Genomic DNA, 4,835 nt, shown 5'->3' with positions numbered 1-4,835 from the left:
GAAAGACACACCTAGGAACAGGAAAACAAAGGGGGAGATTAACTTCTCCCCATGGAAAATCATAGGGAATTCTTTTATTCTGTATGATAAACCAGTTGAAAAGAGTGGTACAACTGTGTGAGAAAGATGTTGGGGTGGCTTGGGACCAAGATATGCTGGAGCTTGTGAAAACTGCTGATGTCAGCACAAAGGTCTTGTTAGACTAGGTTAAAAACAAGATGAAAAACAAGAAAGGCATTAGTCCACTGTTTGAGGATAATGGGGTAATGTTATTGTCTGGCTCCTTTTTGAAGCAGGTGTGGTTAAACCCTCCCTTATAGTCTTTGGCAAGATCAATTTAGCATAGCTTCCCAGATAAGAGAAGGACTGCCCAGGTCCAAATCTCGGTTTGCCACTTACAATCTGTGTGGCTTTGAAGAAGTTATGCCTCACTTTTGTCATCCATAAAAAGGGGATAATAATAGCACCTACTTGAGGGTTGTTTGTTGTGATGATTACATACAAAGTCTGCATGAAAGCTCAAAACAATGCCTTGCACACAGTGATTTCTTTTATAAATGTTATCTAATATTTGTCCTTCCAGAATATGTGTCTATATGAAGTGACATTGGAAACTTGGTGGCTAACTGATCCCTCTTCACTGTTTCAGTAACTAAAACCACAGTCCTAATCACAGCAACACCTTTTATTTGTAGACCTTTAAAAACTTTTCAAAGTATTCTAGGCATCTCACTAAGAGGATAGTGGAAAATTTCTGAAATCTTTGTATAACTTTCAAGGTGATGACCACACTCATTTGTCCCATCAACCTTATTTACATCCTACTCTGGAGCCAGGTGGCCTGGGTTCAGATTCCAGCTTTGCCATTTACTCTCTGTGTGACCATGGGCAAATGACCACGTGTAGAATACAGATAATATCTACATCATGGAGTTGTTATGAGAACTAAATGAGTTAATACATGTAAAAATGTTAAGAAGAGTACCTGGAACATAAAAAGCCCAAATTTGGATAGCTATTATTATTAATAAAAAATAAACTTAGAAATCTCTTAAACTTTTCTTTTAGGTTTTCCTTTATAGCCAATTCTCAAGTACCCATGCATTCTCAGGCTTTGATTAGAGTGTTCTCCTTTATAAGAGACTCTTGAACTGGTGTGAGATCCCTCTTTGCCATGCTAGGCCTTGCCTTTGGGTGGTTTATACTTAACGCTAGCCACAGGGCCTTCATCTGAAGCCAGAACTCTGCTCAGAACCATGTGCTTTGGTAAGCCTCTGTGATGGTTAAGTTCATGTGTCAACTTGGCCAGATAATGGTGCCCAGTTGTTTGGCAAACAAGCACTGGCCTGATTATTACTATGAGGATATTTTGTGGATGTAAATCATTAGTAAGTTGGTTGCACCTATGGCCAATTACATCTACAATCAACTGAGGAGATTGATTTCAGCAATGAGAGAAGTCTCATTCAATCAGTTGAAGGCTTTAAAAGGAGAAGGGGGCGGGCCACAGTGGCTCAGCAGGCAAGAATGCTCACCTGCCATGCCAGAGGACCCGGGTTCGATTCCTGGTGCCTACCCATGTAAAAATTAAAAAATAGAAGAAGGGATGATTTCAGCAGTCAGAAGGAAGAATTTCCATCTCTACTTCTACCAGCCAGCCCCTCCTAGGGAATTCATCAAAAACCTTCAAAGGAGTCCCCAACTTGTAGCCTGCCCTAAGGAATTTGGACTTGCCCATCCCACAGCTTTGTGAGACATTTCTTATAAAAATCTCATAATATTTATAGATATCTCCTGTCAGTTCTGTTTCTCTAGAGAACCCTAATGAAGCCCACAAAGATGCCTTGGCCCAATCAACCACCATAGGTCCTTAACCCCACTCTAGTGGAGTTAAAAGACAGAGGTTTCCAGGCTAGACACTTTATTCAGTCTCAGAGCAGAAGCTGTTAGTGCATTCAGTACTCGATGTTAACATTACTGTTCACATTTCTGTTAAGCTGCTCCTGGCCGTGGCATCATTTAGTCTACCCTAGGATCACATCTTATGCAATAAAACCATCTATTGTTAACAACAACCTATGCTTATCTAGTCATTCAGCAAATATGTCTCAAGCACTTATTATGTGCCAGACAATGGGGGGGAGGGGAGACAAAGGGAAAGGAAGGAGGCAATGAACAGAAATGACGCCCACTTCTGCAGCCTGGTGCAGCACTGTGATTCTAGACTTGGAAACAGATGGGTCTTGTGTAAATCCTGGCTTGGCATTTGTTCTAGTTTGCTAGCTGCTGTAATGCAATATATCAGAAATGGAATGGCTTTTTAAAAGGGGAATTTAATAAATTGCTAGTTTACAGTTCTAAGGCTGTGAAATTGTCCAGATTAAAACAAGTCTAAAGAAATGTCCAATCTAAGGCATCCAAGGAAAGATTCCTTGATTCAAGAAGACCGATGACGTTCAGCATTTCTCTCTCAGCTGGAAGGTCACATGGTGAATGTGGCAGCGTCTGCAGCTTTCTCTCCAGGCCTCTTGCTTCATGAAGCTCCTCATGAGGCATTTTCCTTCTTCATTTCCAAAGTTTTCTGACTGGTGGGCTCTGTGGTTCTCTCGTCCTTCTGTCGTGGTTCTGCAGCTTGACCCTCGTTCTCAGAAGATCGCTGGTTGGTGAACTCTCTGCTTCCTGGTTCTGTGGGGTTCTCTGCTCTCTCAGAATCTGCAGGCTTTTCCAAAAATGCTTCCTCTTTTCAAGGATTTCAGTAAAGTAATCAAGACCCACCTGGAATGGGTTGAGACACGTCTCCACCTAATCAACTTTAACATCCACATTTGTTTGAGCCACATCTCCATAGAGATAATCTAATTAAAGTTTCCAACATACAGTACTGAATAGGAATTAGAAGAGACAGCTATCTTTACAAAGTAGGATTAGGATTAAAACATGTCTTTTCTAGGGTACATAAATCCTTTCAAACCAGCTCAGCCTCTCATTTTGTACAAATTGAAAGAAGTTAACCTGCCTCACTAGGAACATCTGTAAAGTGAGGATAGTACAAAAGACTAGCCTGAAAAGTTGCTGTAAAAATAAGAAGTAGGGTGGGTCACAGTGGCTCAGCAGGCAGAGTTCTCGCCTGCCATGCTGGAGACCCAGGTTCGATTCCCAGTGCCTGCCCATGCTTAAAAAAAAAAGAAGTAGCGAATCTTCCTGGCAATGTGGGGCATGATTCCCAAGGTTGAGCCTGGCCCTGGCACTGTGGAATCAACAACGCCTTCCTGACCAAAAGAGGAAAAAGAAATGGAACAAAATAACGTATCAGTGACTAAAAGAATTCAAATAGAGTCGAGGGGCTATTCTGGAGGCAACTCGTATGCAAACTTCAGCTAGATATTGCTAATTGCTACAGTCTGCCAACCCCCAACCAAACCATTCCTGTCAACCCTAAAGAACACCTAGAGCTCTAGCTGAGATTATACAAAATTTTCACATACTACTATTACTTTCCAGAAACCTACACCCTGCAGATGGGTTATTAGGCCAGATAAGTCCTGAAACCTGGATAGGCCAGCCTCTCCAAGAACATCAACTAGTTCTATCCCCCACCCCATACTATTGACACACTTTTTAAACATAAAAAAGTTAGAATGGGCATAGCCCAAATACCCCTAAAGATTGGGAGAAGAATCCAAAGAGAAGGAGGAGTTATAACAGAGAAGATAGGATTTAACAAATGAATATGACTGCTGAACCACTTTTTTCGAAGAGTTTTAGATTTTATTTTGTTTCAGCTTCAAAGAAAAAATTATATTTCAAACCGTCTTTGAAGAAGACATATTTTGTAGTTGAAAAAAAAATCCCAGAATCTTTAGAGTTGAAAAGACCCTTAATATTTATCACATTCACCCTTCCTCTCCACCCAAACACAACTTTTCCCCAGTGTGTGTGATGCCTGACTCTCTCCACCACTCTCACTACTCAAAATGTTTCAGTGTCATCATTTGAGAGCTTGTTAGAAATGCAGAATCACAGGTTCCCCTCTGCAGACTTAGTGTTTGAGAATCTGCATTCAGCAAAAGCCTCAGGTAATTCATGAACATATTTGCATTTAAGAAATATCCATCTAGAGCACTGGTTATCAACCTTGGCTTCACATTTGAATCCCTGAGGAACTTTTGACCTGGGTCTACATGCAATGGTTCTGATTTAATTGTTAGAGGCTGCACTCTGAGCATGGGAAGGTGTAAATCTTCCCCAGGTGACTTTAATATACAGCAAAATTTGAGAACCCCTAACCTTTCTCTGTGAATCATTATATTGATATTTCTTTAAGTCTCCAGTGTCTTGGCACAGCTAGAAGGAAAACCTAAAATTATGGAACAGTAACCCATACCAAACTTTGAAATCTGCTCTATAACTACTTGTTACAGTGTATTTTGAAATTAATTGCTTTTTGTATATATATATATACATTATATATATATATACATGTATATTATATTTCACAAGAAAAAATGTTTTAAAAAATAAAGAAGTAGCTAGTGAGTATCTAATCTATGGTATCTGTAATTATATATGAGTAACAGTTTTACCTTGACCAAGTTCTCAACTAGGGTGTCACTCTTTGAAATAGAAGCAGGGAGTATCCATGTATAAAAAAAATGGAGTTGGACCCCAAAGTCACACCATATCCAAAAATTAACTCAAAATAGATAAAAGGCCTAAATGTAAAAGCTAAAACCATAAAACTCTTAGAAAAAAGCATAGGTTTAAATCTCATGACCTAGGATTAGACAGTGGTTTCTTAGTTATGATACTAAAAGCACAAACAAAAATAATAATAA

Source organism: Tamandua tetradactyla, chromosome X, assembly GCF_023851605.1.
Source record: "Tamandua tetradactyla isolate mTamTet1 chromosome X, mTamTet1.pri, whole genome shotgun sequence".
NCBI classification, from domain to species: domain Eukaryota; kingdom Metazoa; phylum Chordata; class Mammalia; order Pilosa; family Myrmecophagidae; genus Tamandua; species Tamandua tetradactyla.
Note: the sequence above shows the minus strand (reverse complement) of the source record.